The following is a 27769-nucleotide window of genomic DNA, read 5'->3' as shown; positions in this document are numbered from 1 at the left end:
TAAGCAGCAGGCCCGGCCCGAGAGAGAAGCTTCATCTGCATTTGCAGCTGCTCCTCAGCGCTGGCATCACCACCTCAGCTCCACCTCAGATCATCAGGTGTTAGAGTCTCATAGGAGCACCGGTCTCTGGTGCCAAAAAGGTTGGGGACCTTTATTCTGAAGAGTATTTACTTATCCTAAAATTGTATACCTAAATAGATTCTCTCTACCTTCAGTAAAAATTGCAAAGTGGTGAATTATATGTCCGAGGCATGAAGTAGTACTCTTAAAGTATGTAAGAGTAATATATCTCAATGTATTAGAAGTAGTACTCTTAAAGTATGTAAGAGTAATATATCTCCTAATGTATTAGGGTCTGATATATAATTAAAAGAACATTAATTTAATCATTCAGCAGGTTATAGTATCTTTGTTGATGCTGTCTTTCTTATGCTTTTTTACCAGTCAGGGTATTTTAGACACATCCAATAACACCTACAACCCAGAATTGTAAATTTTTTTTTAATTATTCATTTTCAGTCGTGTCCGTTTCGCAAGTAGACTACATTTTCTAGAGAGATGAGAATATAATATTGCACCTTTCCCAAAGTTAACTATGAGCTCACTTCAGGATCAGCAAGCAGAATTCAGATTGAAGATTTTCACTTTTTCACATTACCATTCTCCTTTGAAAGTATAATACTCTGGCCCCCGTTGGATCACATAGCCTTTGTTCGAACACCTACATTGCTTGTATTACATTTTCTTCTTCTGGCATTATGTTTGTTATTCAAGTAAATCTTTTTGAGTCTTCACTGTATTAAAAATTTTAGTAAGTTTTATAGTAGCTCAGCTTTATTAATTTAGACTCTGGTAAATTAAGGTTGGTGTAAGTATATATGTATTATCTACAGAGTACTTCTTTTTAATTATAATGTAAATTTAAAAAAATTTGTAACTTCACAATTTTTATATAGTAACTGAATTTTGTCTTGCTTTTCTTTTGTTTAACCATTTTACTTTTTGCCTGGTTAAAGAATACAAGTCATATGTTTCTGTATTTGCAACATTAAGAAATTAATATTTTCTTTTGCTTATTAACATGTTAGTTGGAAATGTTTTATCTGTGATATGTAACTAATCAATAAAACCTCTTGATCTCTTTTTCATACTAACAGGCAGGGACTGAATTCACTTCTCTCTGACTTTGTACAGGGCTCACCACCATGCCACGCATATGTGGAAAGGGGATCTTAATAAATAACAGCGAATATGTATGATTTACATCATTTCCCTGTCCCTTCCACTTTCTTGTAATATTTTATATAATTTTCTGTAGAGACCCACAGTAAATATGACATTTCATGTTTGCATAAGTACTTAAATTAATAGCACAATTTTTTAAATATAAATATATATATATTTTAAATATAGCGGAAAATATATATTACTAAATTTAAAATAAATATATTTATAAAATATACGATATAACTTGAACTTAAATGATGTCATTTTGGAAAATTTTTTAAAGGATTGTTCCATAAAAGCATTTCCTCTGCTCATTTCCTCTAGATCCTTAATAAAAAAAAAAGGACCTTATAATAAAATACTAATGGTGTGACAACAAATACAAAGCATATGGATTTTTGCTTTTTTTTTCTTTTTTGAATCTCCCAGAACAGGATGGATGACTTTCAGCAAAACTCCTATTTTAATAGCAGGATTTTCATTCATATGGTTGTGAACGAGAAGTATTTAAGTCCTCTTTGCCCCCTAAATATTTCAACTACATAGTCTGAAATTCTTTTAAAATGTTTTGGTCATTCTCTGCTCCCACTTTTGGCTGTTTATTAACAAAAAGTATTTCATATATTAAATACTAATTCACTCTAATTTTTTTCTCTTTTTAACTGTGACTGCATAGAATAACTTAGGATAAAATAACTCTAGGAAAACCTGATACGAGAGTTAAATAACTGAGAAACTCGAGATAACACTGGACTAGTTAAAATAGAGAACAAAGGGAAAAATAGTAGTTATTACCTAAAATATAAAAACTTTAACTCAATTTCTTAATGAACTAGGTTAAACATTTTTTTTATGACAATGATTAACCAACAAGGCAAGTAAACCTGAATTTTATTTGATCATTTTATTTTCTGAACCTTTGTTTAAAAATAAATTGAGGGTTTTTTTTATGACTGTTGATAAATGTGGCTGCACTAAGCTTATAGCAGAAGATCAATGTTTTAAAAATTGAAACAGTATAGGTTTGTATTGATTATTGTGGCTAAATCAAAATGAGAGGTTTTGTAACGGCTTTCTTAGACAGGCTACTCCCCAGTAATGGCAACCTATCAATTTTAGCTTTCTACTGATAAATCAGCTTGAAAATTGGATGTCAAATTTTTTTTCACTGAAGGAGTGATTTTTTCATGCCCTTTAACCTCTTCTGATATATTAGATTGGTTTATAAGACTAAGCTCTGTCTTACAGAAAGCAGTTGTCAAATTGACATTTGGATATATTTTCAAATGATTGTTAACACCTATTTTAATCTGTGTATATACAGTAAACATTCGTATCATCATCCGTGATCTACCTCCCTAACTGCAAGGTTTGTTTATTTTGAGAAAAATTCAATTGTACGTTATAAAATTGTAGATTGTTCTGTTTTTGGATCTCAGAAGTTCAAAGAAGGTCAGAGCTTCAACCAGAAGATGAGGAAACAGGCTTCCAGAAGTATTTCAGGTTTCACTGAGTGAGGACATTGATTGTTTTTCCCTTGTGAATCGATTTTTGTTCTTTTCTTTTTTTCTTTTTATTTCCTTGAAAAACACTAATAGGTTAATTAATGGTAACTCTCCTATGCTGTTATGTGGTCAGTAGTAACTTGGTATCCTTTAGTAACAAAAGACAAAACAAAAGCAAAATGTGCCAATACTTTATTTCTGAGGAACCAATATCGAGGACTTGAAATAATACTAGGAAAGATTTGATTGACAGCACAGAAAAACAGGCTTAATTTAGACTTAATGGGGTAGACTTCTGTGACAGGTCACAGTGCCATACCTTCACACCTATATAGCTGACTTTAAGTTAGCCTGAGAAGGTATTGATTGTGAAGTTTCTGTTGTGTAATTACTTTTTGCTAAGGAAAAAAAAAGCACACACACGGGTGTATTGATCTAGAAAGGAGCATTTGAGTAGCAGTTTCCCTTGGCTAACAGTGAGTGTCATCTTTCAGCCATGATAAATGGTAACGTTCGGGCTCAGCGTAATTGCTTTGTGGTAAAATGAACCTCCTCTCCCCTTCTCCTTCCCATCAAGGAGATACAGTAATCATCTTTATCTCACAGCCGTGATTTACTGAACTAATGGTGCTCTTAATACAAGAAACCCCCCCCCACCCTCACAGTATGTCCAGTTTTTGCTAACCGAAACAGAAATGCATTGTGAAACAATGGAATTTTAAAAAATTTAGAATCCATAAATACATACCTTTTTAATAAACTATCAATTATTCCTGACCTAAGCTTTTATCTCTCTCTCCATTCCTAGTCGTATTAGGTAGCCTTTGATCTTACCTTGAGTGTAAATTTAAAAAGAAAAGAGAGAGGTGGTCAAATTTTATACACTTATTTCGAAATAGGAAGAATCATTTAATAAATAAATCTGTTTTCTGAAATTTATGACATTTGGTAAATATAAAAATTTAGTTAAAATATGTTTTGGGAACCATTCTCTGAATATAACTTTTTTGTTTTTTTACAATTTTAAGTATTAAACAACATTTCAATTGTTCAGATTCTTTTTCTGTGATGCTTTTCTCCACTAAGAGCAAATGAGTTGCCTTGGATGTGAAAACCATACGTTCCCTACCCATTCTGAAAACCTAAGATAATTTGTATTATTTGTTAGCTTTCTGACAAAGATGTTTAATGTGTTATCAATTTTTCATTAAGCTTATGTTATATTTTGCTGAAAATAGATCTGTATTTACTTGCCAGTACTTTAATATTGCCCCTGGGTAATGACTTTTAGTTAAGTAATGTTATTTAAAGAATATCTGGCAGTCATTTTAGATCATTTTAAGACCGCTGTGAGGGGTTTGGATAAAGGTCATTTTCAATGATTGTGCTTAGTTAAATAAATGTGAAAGATTTCACAAAGGGAACATTGCTTTTCAGTGTGCCCTCAAAAATTTCCTCTTAGCACATCTGGGAATGCCAAGTAATATGTAGTTGTTTCTGCCTTGACGGCAATATATTTTATATTTTCCTTCTCGTTGTTTATTTTCTCCTCCTAATTCTGTTTATTCCCACAACCGAGCACAAGGGTTTCATTTTGTCATAAATTAGATCCATCACTTTTGATAGCTTATGAAAACCCCTCTATATTTCTTCGAAACGTTTAGAATGTGTAGAGTTCTTGCTATGACTTATTAAAAAGTATTACTTTTTCTTTTTTTTTTTTTTCCCCCAAGCACTGCCCCCTCTAGTGTCACCCTGGTTCACGGTTTTCTCTCACTCTGGCCACAGCTGGCCTCTTGCTGTTCACAGTTGAAAAGTGAAATCAATGCTTGGTCTAACAAAATGCAGATGAAAGCCATTCTGATCCTATATAGTCACTTCCCGTAACTTTATCAGCCTTCAGTTACTTATGTGATCTCTGGAAATCATGGTTTATTCAAGTAAGTACAGCCTAACTTCTGTGTTGAGATGTGCTGTCTGCTAGGAAAATAATACTTCCTTAAAGCCATAGCTCATCGTTATAGTGTTCTAAAATAACTATTGCTTTTGTTCCCCTGAAGGAAATATTATGTCTCTAATCAAGTCATTTATCATGTGAATTCTAGAAACTTAAACTCGAAGCAAAAATTTATACTCTAAATAAAGATGTTTCTTTATTCTAATCTTCATACAATTTAAAAATCTGGAACGAAGAATGCTGGAATACCTCAATCTAAATTATCATCGATCATGTATTTTCTTAAATATTTCTTTGAACAAAATTAGATAGAAAGCTGTATTGTAGCTGAATGCTTCAAAGGTCACGGAACTACAATGAGTTTGATGGAAAACAGCCTTTCTCTTTTCTATTTTAAATGGTTTCTGCTTTGATTACAAGCATTTATTATAATTATCAAGAGATTAGACTGTTGTTATAGAATCCTTGTAATGGAACCATTTGGAAGGAATATAATGGCAGTTTATTGGATTCTGAAAAGAAAAGAGCACAGATAAAGTGGTCTTATTTTGTAAATGGTTCGACTGCTAGCTAATTATACTAATTTTATTATTCTGTCTTAGTTCATTTGCTATGGTAGTTTTGTGACTAAGAGTACATTTTTGTTCTAATAAATAACCCGTCTTCTGCTGTTTTCTGTGGCTTCTGTCTGTGGTGTGTGTGCATCTGTGTGTGTGCTTTCTGAAAGAGGGAAGGTCCACAAATAAGTAGCACTCAGTACTCTGATATGTAGTCTTCGTTTTAGAATTTACATTCGTACAATATTTCTCCTAATATGGCTTTTTAATATTAACTTATATTTTGATTTTTTAAAATTTATTGGCATGTAAGATGAATCCATTTATTTATTACTTCAAAGTCATGTGTACTTATTCTTCTAGCTGCAGTAAAGCAGTCCCAGTGATATAAATACTCAGGAAGTTAGCCGACGTAAGACTCTCCAGTGCTAATATCTTTTCCTCAAAATCAATACAGTTGGCACTCAAGGTAGATGTATTTTGGATCTTTTCTAATTCCTCAAAGGTACAGTACGGTCCTTAACAGCAGTCTTTCTTTCGAGACTTTGATCCATTTGAAGCCAGATGCAATAAAATGCAAGATACGATATTTTGAAAGATACTAAATTCTGTAAAGTAGATTTTCCTGTCCTTTCCCAGACCAGCAATTAATGGAATTGCAATGTTTGCTGAAATACTGGAGTAAACAAGCAATTGGGAATCTCCGCCTGCAAAGGAAAGGAGCTAAAGCACAAACTGTCATCTGTCCGAGGTCCTGGGGTGGGTAGGAGGCTGAAGTTCAGGAAAATTGGATCTTGGGAAGTGGAGACTGACATGGGGGCCCTGCTAGTTTAGAGACGACAGACTTCCCGAAAACACAGGTCACATGGCATTGATGCGTTATCTTGAGGAGAATTTTAGAAAATCATATTGTTTTTATCAAGCAAGCAAAGAAAGCACCACTTTTTAAATTTGAATTTTACTTCTTTGAAGAATTTCGAACCATATTATCTTTACTTTTTTACATTCCATGGTATCAGTGTTCATATCATGATTTTGTTAATACCGTTGCTATACAAAAGTGTCTAGTCGAGTAGGAGCGATGGTTTTATTTCTGAAGCTTATTACCTACAAGGCCGCAAAGCACTTGTCATCCACCATAAGAAAGCTTTACATGTAGCTTAAAGGTTTCTAGGGATAATAACTCAGCGTAAGGATATCCCTAGCCTTCTTTTCTTCATTGCTGACTTTCATGTATGTTGTACATATGGGAGATTTGAAATTGCAGTCATATGCCAGTTAACACAGATGTAAAGAGTGTAAATAAAAAGGAGAGACATAATTTAGAAAGACTGTGAAAAATGAGGATAGTTAAAAATGTACAAATTCATTATACGTGCTACGAGTTTACCCCGTTTTGTTATTTAGCTCCATATTAATCTAATATTAAGCTTTGCTTAAAAGAATATAATATTTACGTGTATGTGTGTATGTATGCTTATAGTTTACATAGCTGTATATTGATAAATAAGAATTGCAGGTGCACAGGGTATATTGACAAATAAATAAGAATTGTGGAAGCATGGAATATGAAGGGACTTCAAAAGGGATATTTCTGTTCTCTACATAATTCTTATAAGAACTACACTTAAAACATCCAGAAGAGTGAAATTAAGAAATTTACACGTATTAGTTGAAGACTTTCTTGTCATTGGTTGCAAACTTGTCTGTCAGTTTATGAAGTTCTTGCTAAGTCTTCAGATATAATTACGTATATGTTAATTTTGTAAATTAATTTTCTCTGTGACTGAATTTAGTTTTCCCTCGCATCTCAATGTATGCGTATGACATATAATGCCACTTTTGTTAATATGACTCTAGTCAGTGTTAGTGCTAGAACCTGTCTCCTGGAGAGGCAGACTGATTGGTAAAGAGGCATCACAAGCATACTGTTTCTCTTGGGTTTTATATAATGAATCAATAAAAATAAACTTTCCTACAAAGCCATCATTCATATTTTTATATGTGATATTTTTTATTAACCTTATTTAGCCTCAAGGAGGCTAATATTATTATATCATTGATTATGAAAATGAAAGCACACAAAAAGATTTATGTTTACTTATTAGAACCATAATATAACAACTGAATAACATTACTGGAAAATAAAAGAACTTAATGAAACTTTGCACTCACTTAAGTATTTGCATCAAATGGAAATGAGTTTCACTACTAGAATTTGTTATAGGTCTCTAATTCTTTTGAAAGTTCTGAAAACCATACATTTTTTCATGTGCTTATGGAAACGTATCTGGTGACAAAACTTAATTTAAACCAATATGTGGCTATTTGTTGTCTTTATTTATCCCACTTAGTGTGAATGTTTATACATTTTTTGCAAAAATATTAATTTCTGTAATTATGACGTACTAACCACAATGCTACCAGAGTGGCACATGGTACAGAGCAGCTGCATTTCAGTAATTCTCTAATGCTGGAAAAACTTTGATTTGAAAACATACTCAATCCCAAGGGTTTTGGATAAGAACCATACTAACAATGAAAATAGCAAATCGAGTTGCCAAGAGACCTGGAGCGATCAGAAGGGAAATAAGAAACTCAGGTGTTTAGATAAATGGAACTTTCTTTTCCTTAGATAATTTCAAACTAAAGATGGTGATCTTGCCCAGAACCAAAGGTGTTTTGAAGCACAGAAGATAAAGACTGAGTAGAGTCAGCAGTATTCAGAAGGGAGGTCCTGGTTAGGGCACACTGTGATTGTTGATGGCCTTCCAGGTCACAGCTGGATGTTCCATGGGGAAGTCTTTTCTGTGATCATTTTACTTTGGCTTTCTAGAGCTAGCACCTCTGGCTCTCTGGGACTCCTAGCTGAGTCCCATTCAGAAATTATAATCCACCTTCTTTCTCAGAAGCTACTCTTTTCACAACTTCCCTAGACTAGACTACCCCTACCACTATGGCTGATTGGTTTTAAAATTGTGTTTAATCCATATAATTTGTCTAGTTATCCTAAAGTCGAAGAACAGTAATTGCTGGAGGAAAGAGCTCTATGTAGTTGCCTAGAGTTATCCTAGAGCAGCAGTGGAGGCTTCCTCTCAAAACACATTTTTAGCACATACGACAAGATTCTGAAAATTCTTGTAGCCTACCCAAACTTAAAATTAATAGTTCTTACTGGATTTTACTTTCATTCTAATGAAGCAAATTATAAATGCAATACTCCAAAAATTAGGATAATTACGTGTCATGGAATATGTAGTATGAAATCAGTTTTCAGACTTCTAAAGTAATATCCTTTAATATGATTTTTTTCTTTGATTTTTTTTTTGGGGGGGTGGGGGCTTGGTAAACTTTGGAATCCAAAGCATCATTGGAATACTCGTTTATTCCAGAAAATGTTCTGATTATTATATTTAGATCATTTAAATTTAGAGGCCCTTTTGTATTTAGTTTCAAGTATTTATGGAAAATTTGAGTACCACTAAAATATACTTTTCTTATTTGAAATTTTTATATATGTATATACTATCAAGAGTATACTGGTTTGCAGCTGTAAAGTAAAACACTGAGACAATTGGAAATATTATTTCAGTTCCTTTTTTTTTCAAGTTAAAGGAAGTAGTTATACAAATACCTTGTTTAATCTTGAATTCTGCCTCCCTTCCATATATATTTGTTTTTGATTAGACACAGCAAACCTAAACTCAGTTCTGCACCTTTAAGAGGAGTCTCTCTCATTGGCTTATTTTCCCTGTGGATATTTGTTAAACATTGCAACTACCACTTTTGCTGCCCGTTTCATCTTACAGACCAAGAGCCCATTGTAGGTATTCTAATATGATATGTAGCATATCTTGGTAACTAAGGCTTGCCTTCCTATTTCAGCTATTTTATATCATACTTAAACAGATACAGAGAAACAGTACTTCATACCCTTTTAAAAGGGATGTTTGTTTAACATACGTACACCTCTTTGTGTAGTCAAGGACCAGATGAATAGAATTCAGAAAATGTCTTAACTGATTATTAAGCATTTCCTGTCTTGCTCCCCATCACTGATGGATTGGTCCACCTCCACCATACAAGGGAACACTAGACAGATCTGAAAGCATTGCTCTGGGATCAGGAACTTACATATTTCTTTACCCTTGAAAAAAAAGGATTGTCTCCCTAGGACACAAGGGGAGATGTAATTCTCTCCTTCTTCCCTCCCTCCCTCTCCTTCCTTCTTTCTGTTTGGTCTTCCAGAAGAGCTTAGTATGTTTATGATTATTGATGAAAATGTATGTATCACAGGAAAGCTGTTATGTGTTCAAACTCTGAGCTTTTCTTTAGTCATTATTGTAAAGATTTTTCAAATCAAAAGTGGTTCAGTTCCAATCGACCAACAAATTCATATAAACGTATTTTTCTTGCTACATGAGCAAGAACTCCAATAGATCGAACTTGTAAAAACAAGCATTTTCTAAATCGTGCTAGTGACTCTAGATCCTGCTGTCTCCTTCAAAAAACATGTGCATATGTATCAACACAGAACAGAGAGCCAGCTCTTGGGTGATCTCCAAACCTGTCCTAGAATCGGGATGAGCTAGATTAACAGATTCTCTGCCAGATAATCATGTGTGATTTCTGCTCTCACCTTTATTATTGTCTTTATTTTGCTTATATTAGTTTTACTTTACATTCTTTTTCTAATTCTTTGAGATGCAAGTTTAGGTCGTTGCTTTTGGACCTTCTTTTTTACTATAAGTATTTAAGGCTATCAATTTCCTTCTATGCACTTCATTAGCTTCATCTCACATCTATTTAACTTATTTTTTTTTTTTAACACCTACAGCACCTGGTCTTCCTAGGTAGTCTCCCATCCAAGTACTAACCAGGCCCGACCCTGCTTAGCTTCCGAGATCAGACGAGATTGGGCACGTTCAGGGTGGAATGGCCGTAGACACATCTATTTAACTTTCATTAGCAAGTTTGAAATATTTCCTACTTATAATTTCTTTTATAACTAATATATTATTTATAAGTGAGTTTAATTTGTGACTATATCTTATTATTTCATTATAGCCAAAGAATATACTCTATATAATTTCAGTTATATAAAGTTGTAAGATTAGTTTATGACTCAGTATATATGGTGTATCTTGGCAAATGTACTGTGTACACTTGAAAATAGTGTGCATTCTTCAGTCATCAAACAATTAGTCTACAAATTTAAATTAGGTCAAAGTAATTGATAGTGTGGTCCAGATGGTCTACATCTTTACTGAATTTTTTGTCTACTCGTTCTGTATATTCAGAGAGGGTTGTTTTAAAATTTCCTTCATTCTAAAGGATATTTTTCACTGGATATGGAATTCTGGGCTTATAGTATATAGTATAGGATAGTATATAGAATAGTATGGGCTTTCAGTACTTTAAAGATGTTTTCCCACTGTTTTCTAGGCTCCATGTTTTCTCTTATACATAATGTATCTTTTATTTTTTTTCCTGAGGCTTGAAGATTTTGTCTTTCTCTTTGGTTTTCAACAATTCAGTTATGATGTTCCTGGGTGTGTGTGTGTGTGCATGTCTGTATTTTCTAAGAGATCACTCAGCTTCTTAAATCTGTAAGTTTATGTCATTACAAATGTGGTAAGTTTTGGCCATTATTTCTTCAAATATTTACTCCTGCTCTCTTTTTGTTTGGGGGACTTTAACTGCATGTATGATAGACCTTCTGATATTTTACTTCAGATACCTAAAGCTCTATTAATTTTTTCCATCTTTTTTTCTTTCTTCCTCAGGGTAAATAATTTCTGTTGATCTGTCTTCAAGTTCACTGACTTTCTCTGTATTTCCATTTGGCTATTAAACCTATCTCATGAATTATTATTTCATATATTTACCTTTGCATTCTAAAATTTCCATTTGATTCAATTTTACATTTTCTGTTTGCTGAGATTTCCTATCTTTCTTTCATCATGATTATATTTTCCTTTACTTCATTATAGTAGCTATTTTAAAGCCCTTGTCTAATAATCCCAACACCTGACCATCTCGTGGTTGATATTCATCGATTATCTTTTTTTTTTCTTGAAAATGGGTCATATTTTTATGGCTCTTTGTAGCTGTTTATTGTATCACAGAAACTATAAATGTTATGTGCGGAACCTCTGAATTCTGTTACATTCTTCTAAGGAGTGTCGACATTATTGTTTTAACAGGCAGTTAACTATGTTAGACTTAGACTTTATACTTTGTCACATCTGCAGTGGGCTGTGGCTCAGATTTTGGTTCAGACTGCTTTTTTCATCGATTATCTTCATGGGAGACCTGAACATCATGGGAGACCTGAACATAAGAGCCAGCAAGAGACCTGAACAGAATTTAAGCATGAGATTTGGTGTTCCCCTTCCCAGGCATTCTCTTTTCCATGGTTCCCACTTCACTCTATCTCCGGGAGATTCAATTGGTTAGGACCTAATTCCTCCAAACTAGAAGCAGAACCCCAATGGGAAGTGCTTTTTTCATTCTTGTCTTTTCTACACCATTCCTCTAATCCCCCTCCCTCCGCCTCTATATTATATAAGCTAGTCCCATTGGCTCCGTCTATAAAATATATCCAAAATCTGACCTCTCCTCTCCAGTTCCCATGCTGTCTACCGCAACTCTCTCCATCCTGACAGCCCTAATATTTACCTAACCTGATTTCCAGCTTCCACTTTGATCCTGTATGAATTTTCCTCACACAGCAGCCAGAATGAGATAAAGTGTAAATCAATCTTATTATTGCTCTTTTTAAAATCTTACAAAGATTTCTTCAAGACCCTTAGTGATCCTGTCACTGCCTAATTTAAGAATACATTTGGTCTTCTTTTTTTCCAAGCTTAAGCCACACACTAACATTCCTTCTGCTACTTAAATATACCAAGCTCATATTCAACGTAATGCCTTCTCAGCTAGCTCTCTCTACTGTTCAGTATGCTTTTACCTTTTATCTTGGATGCCTAGATCCTTCTCATCGCTGAGATATCAGCTCATATGTTACCTTCTCATAGAGGCTTTCCCTAAATATGTAATCTTCCTAGTCATTCTCTATTCCATAACTAAGCTTTATTTTCTTTGTAATTCTTATTATATCGCCTTTTTTTTTTTTTTTTTACTTTTTAACATACTTATTTTCTGTTTCACTACATGAGAATTGTGAACTCCTTGAGGGTACAGACCATTGCAGTCTTGATCATCACTATATTCCTGGTTCCTAGAAATAGTGCCTTTTCTAGAATAGGCATTAAATAAGCATGTGTTTATTAAATACTAAACCTGCTGGTTGAGCTTGATACAAGACTTCTTGAGCCTCTCTCTTCTTATCTATGAAATTGGAGGTTAATATATATTTTATAGAACCATTTTAAAAATCGGATGATTGGTTTAAAGAATATAGTATGGTGTCTGACTCATATTTCTTGCTCAAAATACACTAGCTCAATGAGAGCCATAAAAGAAAAAAGAGATCTAGTATGCCCTGTTTTTTTCTCAGCAAGAAATATGATATAGTTTAAAGGATTATAACACAACCTTGAGAAAGACAATGAGGGGAAAGAGCCATAGAGTTCAGAATATCAGAGATGGTCGAAAGCTTTCTGCAGGCCTGAGGCTCTGTGCCACGGGGCCCCATCCCTCCTCCTCCTTCTGCCTCAGTCCTCGGTAGCCTTCCTCTTTCTGTATTTTACCATTTCTTGTCTGGAATTCGTAGTCTGCAAAGTTCCTTGGTTATGTTTGAATGGGATTCAGACTGGGATGATTGAGGCAGTCACAGATCTCACTGAACCAAAATTCATGTATTCATTCACTTATTTATGGAAGTCTGCAGTGTTAGGAGAAAAGGAAAAATCACTAAGAAACCATTGTTATTAGAGTCGGAAGTCTTAGGGTTCTCCTTTTTTAGTGTGGCTACATCAAAGGTCAGTACCTCCCTGCTATATTCACTTTATCCTTGAGGCTCATTTCTAGCATCATCTCCCCCTGATCTTTCCAGCAGAATTTCCAAGTCCTTCACATGTGCTCTCTCAGAGCTTTATTCAAACATCAGTTACCCCATTATATCGTAATTGTTTATATTGTTTATATCTTTATCTTTCTCTCCACAAGACTTTAAGCTTCTCAAGTAGAAAATACTCCCTGTTAATCTTTGTTGGCTTAACTCTTAACACAGTTACTAGAGCCAGGTCGTCACTCTAAACAGGCACTACAGCAAGCACTGTTTCTAACCTCTGGGGACACAGCAATGACCAGGTAAAGGTCTCTGCCTTCATGAGCAGGTGAGAGGTGGCATGAATGACCTAAAAAACTGACAGGCTCCTGGCTCATTGTACGTAATGTTTTTAAATGAAGAATCACATATCACTGTCAGCATATTCCAAAATAAGGTCAAAGGGCTGTCAGTAAGTATTACTTGAGAAAAGTATTACATGGTCAAATGAGTTTGGGTGTTGAGTTGGGATGTTGAGTTAAAGAAAATTAAATAGTTTTGTTTAATGCAGATTTTCACATTAAATAGAAAACTCTCTACCAGAGCCCTAAACATCTTAGTTAATTGAGTCTATATGGATAATATTCTAAAACATTTGTTAATAATCTCTATCTTATATTGAGTCAATTACAAGAGGAAAGGTTCTTAGCGTTTTGCAAAGGGTTTTTGCCGTCTTTAAATAGTTCATTAATCAATCATATCTGTCTGTTGCCTTAGAAAGAATATGCCTTTAGGGAAGACAGAGGTCATATATTATCAGCTAAATTGTACATAATTTTATACTCATTATTTATGTTCGCATTCAAATAAACTTCCATTGAAGGTCAAATCAATGGATATGGATTGGTGAATTGTGCTGAGTATTCTAGTCATGTTTCTATGTATTATTTTAAGCATATTAGCTGCCTTTATGTAAAAAAGGAAATATGAAATTTATTAAATACTGAATAGCAACTGTCCACCTGTAATTATAGTATGTGTATATGTGTATAGCAAATCTTTTTTAGCATAATCTCCTTATTAAATTTATGTGAACTATTTAAATTTTGAAGATTGAGTTAAAATAAAGTAAAATTTTATGCAGGAAACTAATCTAAATTGGGGAAAATAGTTTAAAACCACTACAAGAGTAAACAAGAAAATTTTTGAAATATTAAATTTTAATAGAAAATTTAATTTAAATATAATTTTAATAACTGAGGCATGAATATTGAGGTGAATGTTTAAATTTACTTAAATTATATAAGCACAAGTATTATGCTATTCTTTAGAAAAACATTTTATACTTGAACACTAAAAATGAATTCAAAATTAAATGTTATATTTAAATACATTTTTTAAATAATTATAAAATTGTTAATTTGTGAATACAGTTTTAAAAATATTTATCTATTTAATTAGATAGGAAGTAAAAATATAATGAAAATTTTACTGGGTACTCAGCTACTTTTCTTCCTTGTCTATTATCAGAGAGAAAATTACTTTCAAAGATGGTTTTATAAAAGTAGGAAGGGAGTAGGAGTTGGTGGTTTTCTGGATGGACAAAATGAAAAGTGCCCACAAAGTTGAGAGCTTTCGTAAATAGAAAGTTAGTTGTAAAATTCATACGCATACTATTTCAGTTTAAAGGCGAATGTATGAGATAACTTTTTTGAATGGAAACATTTTTCTTTGGCGTGCCTCATAAATATCAGAAAGAATCAAACACTAATGGGCCAGCTTGCATTTGATTACTTAAATGATTGTATAGCCTAAAGCAAACTTCACAAAGGCAGGCTAAATTGTTACCATGTTCTTAATTTACTATGTTGTATTTTTCTATTTGGGTTAAATATGTTGTCACTGGCAAATCATTCTCTCCTACAAAGGAATGATCAGCTACTAAGCAAGTAGTAACTTTTGGTTCCATTTCCAGAAGTTTGATAACTGCTTTCACCCCACGTAGTATGTATCAGCAGAAAAGCCAAATAGGCCAGGCTATAGATGGATTTGTTAAAATGCATAAGTGTGTTTAATAATTAATAGCTTTGCTCTGCCTTCCACAAGTTATCTCTAGCATAATTTTGTTTTAAAAGTTAAATCTACTTTTATTACATGAAAACATCATGAGAGAACAATCCAATTAAAAAATATTATCACATCCCTGTTATTTGTAAATGCCGTTCTAAGTACTATGCTGTGGGGTGGGGCACAAAGCTGCACGAGACAAACATCCTGATCTCTTGTTGCTTACAGTTTAGGGAGAGAGTCAGGTATAAATGCATGAAGTAGTAAATGAAAAGTTTAGATCCATATATTACAGTAAAATGTTTAATTTCTAAATTTACAGGCAAGGATATTTTAGAGGAAAAATGGCTTGTGATATCAATTAAATGCTGATTAGAAAGGCATGAACATTTCAGTGAGAGGAATAGCATGAAAGTAGGAACGAACAGCACAAGCTTAGAGGACAGTAGAGAGAAGTAGAGATTCTAAATAGTGCTGAGGGAGTGATGAAATTGGTAAGAGGGTGACACTGTGGACCCTGCAAAGCAGGATATCAGATTTACTTCTGCATGTGTGTGTGTATGTGTGTATATATCACCACAGTTCAGTGTTGCATTAAAAAGTGTTAGACCTCTAAAAACCATATCTGAGTTTCTGGAAAATTTATTGTTTTGGTTTGATAGAAAAGCAACTGTATGCGTGTGAGTTTGTAAAACAGCTGATATAATTACTATTTATTAGTGGACTTGTAGCAAGCGCTAGGAAAAGAGTATTAATCAGAACTCTTAGTCTCATATAGGTAAGAAAAGTAATACTCAGATAAGTTGTCATTTACCTAGTGAGTGTCAGGATTGGGACTTGAACCTATTTCCAGCTATCTGTTGCTCCTGGCTGCTGCCTACTTACATGGACCATACACTGGGCTGAGCACTTTGCAAGCATTCCTTAAGATAAGCTATGAAAGGGGTTCTGTTTATCCCCATTTTCTAAATGAAAGAACTGAGGTTTATATAATGCAATAGCGAATATCATAAACTTAATAATTTTAAATAATATAAGATTCGTAAACGTTATATAACTAAGACACCTTTTGTATAAAATAATGGGACTTAAAACCATTTATTTTTACAGCAATGGATGAAATTTTAAAGATAATTAAAAACTGTACAATTTAGCATAAAGATATTCCTCAAAATTAAGTAAGTCCTTTTCTGTGTGATTTCTTATAGTGATCAATTCTTAAGTCTTGTGGGAAATAATTTTTAATTATAATTTCTAGATATTTAAGCTGATTCACCACAATGGTAATTATTAGAATAAAAGAATAGTCTGCTTCCTTCAAGTAGGATAATTACTATATAGAATTAAATGCTTCACAAGTAATTTTACAATTTTCTTAATTGAGATTAAAGTAATTACTTTCTTCCCTAAAATTGCTTTAAATTGAGAGCCTAGTGCTACAGGAAGTGAGAAAAATAGTGTCTACAAACTCTGAAAAGCTTTGTACGCTGTTGCCAATTTTTTAAATAAAAAAGTTGAGTAAGAAAAATAGTTAAAGCGAAAATGCAATTCAATATTTACTAACAGAGAGCTCATTGAATAAAGGGTTTTTTGTTTGTTTTTGTTTTTGGAAACTACAGAAATGCCTTGTTAAATTGTTTATAATGTTGGAGCCACTTTTTTTTTTTTTGCAAGCATTAATTAAGTGAAAAAGTACATCAAATTGTCCCTTAAATTGTTTCACCATTAAAACTTTTATGTGTACTCTAACCAGATCTTCTGTGGAGGCTCATACCTGGCGACCTCTTTAAGAAACAGCCATTACAGGAAATGAATTGATAGTGCTCCACCGGGGTGACTCTCCTTAGTTACAAAATAAGGAATGCTCGAGAACCAACCATCCTACTCTGTCTGGATACTCCGCTCCTAACTGTATTCTTTTAGTCAAGATTCAGAATTTACAGATATTGTAAATAAATATTTTGTGAGAATTGAGCCCAGTTTCCTGGACCACACACTAAAATCATTGCTCTTACGTCCTATAGTAGCACATAGAACCTCACCAGATGTTTATGGGCTTATTTTTCTCATCTATCACTTTCACATTGAAAACTATTCTTGAAAGACTATAAAACAAGTTTATTTCTTACAAAACCAAGAAACCAGATCATAGGGAGTAGTGGTGCACCCAAGAGGCAAAGGGAGTCACCTAAATATTTTTCATGCTCAGAAAACTGCTTTCTGTGAAGAAAATAACGTAGACTAAAAGGCAAATGAAAGAATCAAATAATAGTCTATCAGGAAACATTTCTTTTCACAACATTCAAAAAAAAGTAATATCAGCCCTCCAATATGATTATTATTTTATGGATAGAAAGAAGGCTTTTTTTTCTTGAATGGTTTAATCTACCTTTTATCAAACAAGCATGCATCGGCCTCAAACGTACAGAATAGATATAACTCCCTTTAAAATGAATATATAACAATGTGGTTTTTTAAAGTTCACTGTGAATAAACTAGGAGTTTTCTTTTGTAGTATATTTTATGTGAAAAGATTTTGCTTTACGTGTTCTGTGACTAAGATTATACTATCATACTTTAACCAAATAATACTACCTTTTCCTCTTTCTGATAAAAAAGTAAATAAGGTGCAAAAAATGATACAAAGAAGTGCAACACAGGGGAAAAGGTAGGCAGAAGCTGCAGATGGGTGGCCCAGAGAGAGCAGCAACAAGCAAAAAAGTGAGATCAGAACTCTGGTCAAAATAAGAAACCCGTGCTGGAAACATAATTTTAGACAAAAAAAAGTTTACTTTCCTACCCACTTTCTTTTTCATGTCTTTATTATTTATTTATTTACTTACTTATTTATTTTTCTTTTAATTTTTCAGTTAGAGTTGACATTCAGTATTATTTTATATCACTTTCAGCTGTATAGCATGGTGGGTAGACATTTATGTAATTTATGAAGTGATTCCCCCCAATTAGTCTAGTACGTATCTGACATCATACGTAGTTATTACAGTATCATGAGCTGTATTTGCTATGCTGTGCTTTACATCCCGTGACTACTTTGTAACTACCAATTTGTACTTCGTAATTCTTCACATTTTCCCCCAGGGTCCCTAACCCCACATCTGGCAATCGCCAGTTTGTTCTCTGTATCTACGAGTCTGTTTTTGTTTTGGGGGGTTTTTTGTTCTTTAGAATCCACATATAAGTGAAACAATAAGGTATTTATCTTTCTCTGTTTGAATATTTTACTCAGCATAATACCCTCTAAGTCTATCCATGTCACTGCAGATGGTAAGGTTTCAATTTTTTTTTTTTTTTTTTATGGCTGGGTATTATTCTATTGTATATATGGACCACAGCTTCTTTATCCAGTTGACTATTGATGGGCACATACGTTGCTTTCATATCTTGACTATTGTAAATAGTGCTGCAGTGAACAGAATTGCATAGATCTGTTCGAATCAGTGTATTAGTTTTCTTCAGGTTACCTCCAGACTGTTTTCCATAGTGGCTGTACAAATTTGCAATCCCACCCACAGTGCACAAAGATTTTCTTTACTCCACATCTGTACCAACATTTGTTGTTCTTTGATTTATTTATTGATGACAGCCATTCTGACAGGTGTGAGGTGATATCTCATTGTGGTTCTAACTTGCATTTCTCTGATGATTAGTGACATCGAGCATCTTTTCATATGTCTACTTGTTCTCTTTGGGAAAAGGCCTATTCAGGTCTGTTGTCCACTTTTAATGGGATTTGGAGTTTGTTTGGTTGGTCGTTTTTTTTTGCTGTTGAGTTGTATAAATTCTTTATAAATTTTGGATATTAACCCATTATCAGATGTAGATAGGCAAATGTCTTCTCCCATTCTGTAGGTTGTCTTTTTGTTTTGGTGATGGTTTCCATTGCTGTGAAAAACTTGTCAGTTTGATATAGTTCTATTTATTTTTTCTTTTCTTTCTCTTGCCCAAGAAGATGTCTCAGAAAAAAATATTACTAAGAGCAAGGTCTGAGAATTTACTGCTTGTGTTTTCTTGTTTTATGGTTTCAGGTCTTGCATTTAAGTCTTTAATCTATTTCAAGTTTGTTCTTTCATATGGTGTAAGAAGGTAGTCCAATTTCATTTTTTTTTTTTTTGCATGTCTGTCCAGTTTTTCCAGCACCATTTATTGAATAGACGGTCTTTACCCTGTTGTATATTCTTGCCTCCTTTGTCTTATATTAAATGACTATATAGGCATGGATTTATTTCTGGGCTCTCTATTCTGTTCCATTGATCTATGTGTTTGTTTTTGTGCCAGTACCATGCTGTTTTGATTACTGTAGCCTTGTAGTATAGTTTGATATCAGATAGCATGATACCTCCACCTTTTTTTTTCTCAAAGTTGATCTAGTTATTTGGGCTCTTTTATAGTTACACATAAATTTTAGGATTATTTGTTCCAGTTCTTTGAAAAATACCATTAGTATTGATAGGGATTGCATTGAATCTATAGATTGCTTTGGGTAGTACAGATATTTTAATGCTGTTAATTATTCCTATCCATGTACATGATACATTCTTTCATTTCTTTGTATTTTATTCAATTTCTTTCTTCAGTGAGTTGTAATTTTGCAGGTACAGGGCTTTTAGCTTCTTGGTTTAATTTATTCTTACATATTTTATTGTTTTTAATACACTTGTAAATGAGATTGTTTTCGTAATTTCTCTTTCTATTCATCATTGGTATATAAAGATGGAACTGATTTCTGAATATTAACTTTGTATCCTGCTACTTTATTGAATTCGTTTATCAGGTCTAACAGTTTTTTGGTGGAATCTTTAGGGTTCTCTATACAGTATCATGTAATCTACAAATAATGAAAGTTTTACATCTTCCTTTCCAATTTGGGTGCCTCTTATTTCTTTTTCTTGTTTGATTGCTATAGCTAGGACTTCCAATACTGTGTTGAATAATAGTGATGAAAGTGGACATTCTGTATCATTCCTGATCTTACGTAAAAAACTTTTTAGCTTTTCCCCATTGAGTATAATGTTAGCTGTGGGTTTGTCATAGATAGCCTTTATTATGTTGAGGTATGTTCTCTCTGTTCCCACTTTGTTGAGAATTTTTATCATAAATCCATGCTGGATTTTTTAAAATGCTTTTTCTACATCTATTGATAGGATCATATGATTTTTATATTTCAATTTGTTAATGGGATGTGTCACATTAATTGGTTCGTGGATATCAAACCAAACTTGCAACCCAGGAATAAATCCCACTTGATCATGATGAATGATTCTTGTAATGTATTGCTGAATTTGATGTACTAATATTCTGTTGAGGATTTTTGCATCATTTTCATCAGGGATATTGGCATATAATTCTGTTTTCTGTTTTCTTGTAATATCTTTGTCTGGTTTTAGAATTAGGGTAATAGTGGCCTTATGAAGTGAGCTTGGGAGCCTTTCCTCTTCTTGAATTTGTTGGTATAGTTTCAGAATAGGTCTTAATTCTTTGAATGTTTCATAAAATTCATCTGTGAATCCATCTGGTCCAGGACTTTTGTTTGTTGGGAGTTTGTTGATTACTTATTTGATTTCGTTAGTAGTAATTGGTCCGTTTAGATTTTCTGTTTCTTCTTTACTCAGTCTTGGAAGATGGTATGTTTCCAGGAATTTTTCCATTTCTTTCAGATTGTTTAATTTGTTGGCACACAATTGTTCATAGTATTTTTTTTTAATAATCTTTTGTATTTCTGTAGTGACAGTTGTCATTTCTCCTCTTTCATTTCTGATTTTATTTATTTGGGTTCTCTCTCTTTTTTTCTTGCTGAATCTGATTAAGGTTTATTAATTTTGTTTATCTTTTCAAAGAACCAGCTCTTGGTTTCATTGATCTTTTATATTTTTTTATACTTTATTTCATTTATTTCCACTCTGATCTTTATTTCCTTTCTTCTGTTCACTTTGAGCTTTGTTTTCTGTTCTTTTTCTAGTTCCTTTCATTGTAAGGTTACATTGTTTGGTTGAATTTTTTCTTATTTCTTGAGGTAAGCCTGTATTGCTATGAATTTCCCGTTTAGGACTGCTTTCACTGTGTCTCATAGATTTTTGAATCGTGGTTTTATTTTCATTTGTCTCAAAGTATCTTTTGATTTCCTCCTTGATCTCATTGTTAACCTATTTATTGTTTAGTAGCATGTTATTTAGCTTCCATGTGTTTGTGTATTTTCAGTTTTTTTTCTTGTAATTGATTTCTACTTTCATACCATTGTGGTCAGAGAAGATGCTGGATATGATTTTAGACTTCTTAAATTTATTGAGACTCATTTTATGGCCTAACCTGTGGTCTGTCTTGGAAAATATTTCATGTGCACTTGAGAAGAATGTATATTCTGCTGCTTCGGGGTAAAATGCTCTAAAAATGTCAATTAAATGTATCTTGTCTGTTGTGTCTTTTAAGGCTGCCGTTTCCTTCTTGTTTTTACTTGTTGATCTTTCTTGTCTGGAAGATCTGTCCTTTGGCGTCAATGGGGTTAACATCCCCTACTGTGACTCTGTTATTGTCAGTCTCTCCTTTTATGTTGGTCAGTATTTGCTTTGTATATATTTAGGTGCTCCTATGTGGGGTGCGTGAATAGGTTTACTAGGGTTATGTCCTCTTGATTTATCGATCCCTTTATCATTATGTAATGCCCTTTTTTGGTCTCTTATTATAGCCTTTGTTTTAAAGTCTATTTTATCTAAGTATTGCTACCCTGGCTTTTTTTTTTCCTTTCATTTCCATTTGCATGAAATATCTTTTTTCATCCTTTTTCAGTCTGTGTTTGTCTTTTGATCTGAACGGGATCTGTTGTGGACAGCATATGTATGGGTCTTCTTTTAATCCATTCAGCTACCCTACGTCTTTTGATTAGAGCATTTAGTTCATTTACGTTTAAAGTGATTATTGATAGGTACCTAGGTATTGCCATTTTATTATTCATATTTATGGGTTTCTTTTCCCCCCTTTCTTTTTACAGAAGTCCTTTAACATTTCTTATATAACTGGCTTGTTGTCAATGAATTCCTTAAGCTTTTTCTTGTCTAGGAAGCTATTTATCTCACCTTCAATTTCAATTGCTAGCCTTTCCTAGTAGAGTAGTCTTGGTAATAGGTCATTATGTTTCATCAGTTTGAATATTTCGTGCCAATCCTTTCTGGCCTGCAGAGTGTTGTGACATCCGTGACATCCTTATAGGAGCTCCCTTGTAAGTAGCTACCTTTCTCTTACTGCTTTTAGAATTTTTCCTTTGTCTGTAACCTTTGGTATTTTAATTGATGTGTCTTGGTGTGGGCCTCTTTGTGTTCATCTTGTTTGGGACTCTCAACGCTTCCTGGAGTTGTATGTCTATTTCCTTAACCAGGTTAGGGAAATTTTTCATCATTATTGCTTCAGATAGGTTCTCAATCCTGTGCATTCTCTTTTCTCTTTCTGGTTCTGCTATGATGAGAATGTTAGTATGCTTGATGTTGTCCCATAGGTCCCTTAAATTTCCTTTTTTTTTCTTTTTTTTTTTATTTGCTGTTCCAATTGGATGTGTTCTGTTACCTTGTCTTCGAACTAGTTCATTCCTCTGCTTTACCTAATCTACTGTTGATTCCTTCTAGTGTATTCTCCACTTCAGTTATTGTAATCTTCATTTCCGACTGGTTCTTCTTTATGGTTTCTATGTCCTTTTTTATCCTTACTATCTCTTTGTTGAAGTTATTACTGAGGTCATCTGTTCTCCCCCTAAGTTCATTTAGTATCCTTATAACCAGTGTTTCAAACTCTGTATGTCTTAGGTTGCTTGCCTCCATTTCATTTAGTTCTTTTTCTGGATTTCTCTCCTTTTCTTTTCTTTGAGGCATGTTTCTTTGTTTTCTCATTTTGTCTACCTCTCTGTGTTAGTTTCTATGTGTTAGGTTTGCTACATTTTCCAGTCTTGGTCAGGTGGCCTTATGCAGTAGGTGCCCTGTAAGGCCCAGTGGCATAGTATCCCTAATCACCTGTCCCAGGTACTCCCGCATTCTCTCTTGTGTGAGTTGTATGTGCCCTCCTGTTGTAGTTACGCCTTGATCACTGTTGACACATTAGTGGATGAGATAGACTCTCAGGCTGACTGGCTGTGAGGATGGCCAGGCCCATAGGGTCTGGGCTCCTGTGTGGGGGCTCACTCCATGGAGTGGAATCCACTCCAGCAGGCTTGTTTCTATTGAGATCACCCTTTGGCTGTTCCACCTATAGCGCTAATCAGGTAGTGCTCTCTGTTACGGTATGATTCCAGCTCCTCGGTGTGTTAGTTCTGGGGCCCCTTGGGAGGGACTCCATGTGGGCCAAGGTCAGCTGCTGCCTGTGACCTGCCCAGGGTTACCTGGTAGGAGCTACAGAGCTATCCACTTTTGGTCTCAGTGCTAGACCTAGAGGCATGTGGTAGAGGCCACACTCTGAACCGAAGCCAGCTGCCACCAGTACTCAGCCTGGGACAGCCTAGCTAAAGGCTCAGGGCTCCCCAAGCCCTGAGGCTCCCTACCTGCTACCTGTAAGGCTCAGCAGCTGAGAAAGCCTCAGACGTTATACAATTTGGGTGAGACAGGGTCCCAGGAAGTCACCAGGTTGGGGTGAGTTGTGTTCCCCAGGTTAGTTCCAATTCAGATTTCATGCCAATGTTGAGCCTATGACCACTTGTAAAAGTCTCAGAACACACCAAGGCCAGCCACTGCCCTCCTCAGGCCCACAGACCCCCAAGATTTGTTTAAGAAATATTGCAGCTCAGGCCAGGGCTGGTTGCCTGCCACAGTAGTCCTGTTGATTATTGTTGAAAGAGTCTTCTGCCCAAATGTCAGAGTGGGGCTGGTAGCCTAACCACGAATATTCTTCCAGTAATTTTTGAGTAGGTGGGGCGGGGTCTTGGGGAGTCACTGGGACGGAGTGAGCAGATTTCACCAGGCCAGTGCAGATTCAGAATTAGCGTGTAGGGGGAGGACTCAACACAGGCGAGATGGTGCCCGCCTGTAGGCTGCACAGGAGGAGGGTCAACGCAGGGACAGTGGTGGCTCTTCCTCCAGCCTTCTCCCTGAAGCCACACAAACTCTTTCCTTGTATGTCTCTGGCACCTACTGAGCTGCCGTCCCTCTCTTGGAGCCTACGTTACCTGTGTTGTGAATGAGCATGTGCACAGGCCTTTTAAGGGGACATCTGGGTTTCCGGTTGCCTTCCTTCTCACTCATATGCTAGGAATCCCCACCAAATTTCACAGCCAAATTTGTGGGGACTCCTCTTCCCAGCACTGGAACCCTGGGCTGGGGAGCCCTGTGTGTGGGGCTGGGACCCCTCGCTCTTCTGGGGGGACCTCCACAGCCAAGACATCCTTCCCAATACTCAGCCACCACGTACAGCTACAGAAGCCAGCCCATTTTACGTCTCTGCCTCTCCTACCAGTGTTGATGTGGCCTCTTCTTTATATCCTCAGTTATAGGAGTTATGTTCAGCTAGTCTTCAGATGGTTCTCCAGGATGACCATTCTATAATTTAGTTGTAATTTCAATGTGATCATGGGAGGAAGGAAGCACAGCATTCACCTACTTCTCCTCCTTGACCAGACTCCTCATTTTTCATGTCATTAGCTTTTTGATTTGGTTGCTAACAAAACTTTTCTCATTATTAAGTATATCTTTTGCAGTCAGACCTACACTTAGTAATATTTGCTGTTGTTTGGGGTTTTTTTCATCTGAAGTTTCATTTTAGCTAATTGAGAACCAAGTTCAATTCATATACATCCATCAATCACTATCGCCCTCTACTGTGAATCCAAAATGTTTCAGAGAGTTTAGCAAAAATCGTCATTAATAGTACCTACTCACCATAATATGCATGAGAGCAAATGATATAGCCGGAAGGTTGGGATGCATCTCCAGTGCTGTGTTTGGAATCCTGATTATGGAATCCTATCTTTCCTTGTGGGTTTAGTAATAGTGTGGAGAGAAAGAAAACTAGCCTGGCTTAAAAATACTCTGCTAAAGACTAGGATTTGACTTTGTGAACTGTGACTTTACTATGTCACAGTGTGAGTGTACATGTTTCAAAGATTGAAGGATGTATTTTTCAGGAGCTCCAGCAATCAGTTTGTAATTTAAATTACCAGACAGCATACACAGCCTCAGGTTAGAGTATTAGGGAGCCAGAGAAAGAAGACCTTGAATGAAGTACTCAGTAATACAGAGGAGAGAGAGCTAGAACAGTACTAATGGCTTAAGATATATCAAATGCATACGTGTAGATATAGTATGGATAAGAGTGCATATACAAACACACACACACACACACACACACACAGCATTCAGGTAATATAAATATCACTAAGTATTGACTAAATAGGACATAATACATGTTAAGTAAAAGGCTGATGGCTTTTTTATGGAGAAGACCTAAGAATGCCAATAAATACAGAATTTGTTTTATCAACATGTTTTGTAATCATGTGTCATCGGCATACTGACATCTGTATACTTGTATGTTCACCTATTCGGTAAGTGGATCCCACCATTTTATTACTGTATCTCATTTCTTTCCTTAACATTTATAAAAAATGTAATTGTTTTGTGAACCAGCTGTGTATGCAGAGGGACCCCCCCAAATGCCAAAGGAGCTGAAAGGCCAAAGAATAATGCAGAAAAGTCTAGCTTGTCATTTTAAAGTGTATTAATAGGAAACTTACAGAGATAGCAGCAGGACAAACATGGATCTTCATGCTGTTTATCCGCCCAGACCACCAGTTTATATACTCCTAAGACATACTAGGAAAGGAAGGCACAGGTGATCCAGGGGAACAGAGGGACCGGATTCTGGAGGCTCTGGCACCAGGGTGAGTTAAAAGTGAGCATCGCGCCAGAAGAAGGACTAAATGGTGGAGAAACGATTAATAGTAGTTTGTGAACAACTCGCAGCCTCTCTGCACATTGCAGTCCACCCAGGGAAAAGGGAGGTGGGTTCAGGGTTCAGGCAGTTTAGTTCTAAAATGCAGCCAGCTTTATCTGCACATTAATTTGAAATTAATTTGTTTATTCATATTATAAAATGAACCGAGCTGCACAAAGGCAGGAATCATGTTGGTTATTCATCTATGCGTACCTAGCATTTAGCCTGTGGCCTGGCTCGTAGTAGGTGTTAAGTAAATATTTGGTAAAAAAATGAATGAACATACACAGTACACACACAGTACTCTACATATCATAGTTTTTTCATTCAGAGTAATTAGTTCTGGTTATAGAGAAGCAGGAAACATGTGTGGTGCTTTCAATGTAATATCCTCAAGATAGTCCATTTTCTTGGTTGCTTTCTTTGCAGACAGAGGCAGTGTAGCATGAGCTCGGAAGTCAGACTACCTGAGGACGGATACTTATTCTGCCACTCACTGGTTGTTCAATCGTGGTCGGATTGCTTGACCACTCTGTGCCTCCCTTCCTTTATCTATAGATGGGTTAATAACAGTATTTATCTCATAGGGAATTTATGAAGAATTAACCAGTTACTATATGCTTACAAAGTATGTGAGTCACGCTAAGCTCTCAGTTAATATTGGCCCTTCTATAAGTATTATTATTCTAGGAATTTATTCAGTTCTTAGGTTCTGTTATACTACAATTGACATACAACCTTCAAATCTCATAGATTCAATATAAGAAAAGTTTCTTTCTCACTCATATCCATGTCCAGCATAGGTCTGTAGCTCAGCTCATTGAAATTACTCAGGGGTGCAAAGTGCTGGGGACTCCATATCAAGGCATATTTTCTTGATTCCTACAAAGAGGGAAGGGAATGTGGCAAATTGTTTATTGGTTCTTACAGCTTTTGTCTGCAAATGACTCACTTCTGCTCACCTTTTACTGGCTGAGAGAAGTCACATAGGCATGCCTAATTTCAAAAAAGATGGAGAAGTACAACCTACAATGTGTCCAGAGTGGAGAACATAATAGTTTTTAACTATTAGTCTGTCAGTTAGTATCTGTGTTTTTGTTAACTCTTGATAGGATTAGAAGCCATGCACAGATGTCCTGACTTCAGTGATTACCACCAATTCTTTAGCCAAATAGATAAGTTGTCACTGTATCTTGTGTCTGTCTGTAGCAAAATATTTCTTCCTTTCACTTATTTCTGTGTTCTATCGGATAGTTTTTATTACCGAAAAACTAATAACTACTTAGCAGTTCCGTTGTGCTTTACCAAGTAAATTCAGTTTTTCCTCTAGCTTATGAAGGTGATCCATTCCGGGGAGGAGAAGGGGTGATCCCCTTTAAGAAAATTGAGCACATTCTCATAAACCTAAAATGTAATTAATAATTACATTAATAATTACATACAGAAAGTTAGGATTTCCTGAACCCTATTTAAGTGAAAATAACACCAGATTCCATTTAATGAACACTATTACATCAACAATAACTATCGCGATACAACTGGGAATCTTCCCTTCATTAATTACTGTCTGTTTACCTACTCT

At 35.0% G+C, this 27769-nt stretch overlaps 1 protein-coding gene and 1 non-coding gene across 9 annotated transcripts in view; one reads left to right on the top strand and one right to left on the bottom strand.

The window, feature by feature from the left end:
* The window catches only part of NBEA (neurobeachin), a 557443-nt gene that overhangs the window by 304506 nt on the left and 225168 nt on the right, over positions 1 to 27769 (top strand). The gene's annotated exons all lie outside the window — the stretch shown is intronic.
* LOC112482938 lies at positions 10075 to 10193 on the bottom strand. Its single transcript, XR_003047453.1, has one exon. It is a non-coding gene; the product is annotated as a 5S ribosomal RNA (ribosomal RNA).

Source organism: Pteropus alecto, unplaced genomic scaffold (genome assembly GCF_000325575.1).
Source record: "Pteropus alecto unplaced genomic scaffold, ASM32557v1 scaffold16, whole genome shotgun sequence".
Classification (NCBI taxonomy): Eukaryota; Metazoa; Chordata; class Mammalia; order Chiroptera; family Pteropodidae; genus Pteropus; species Pteropus alecto.
This window is presented reverse-complemented; position numbering and strand designations above follow the sequence as displayed.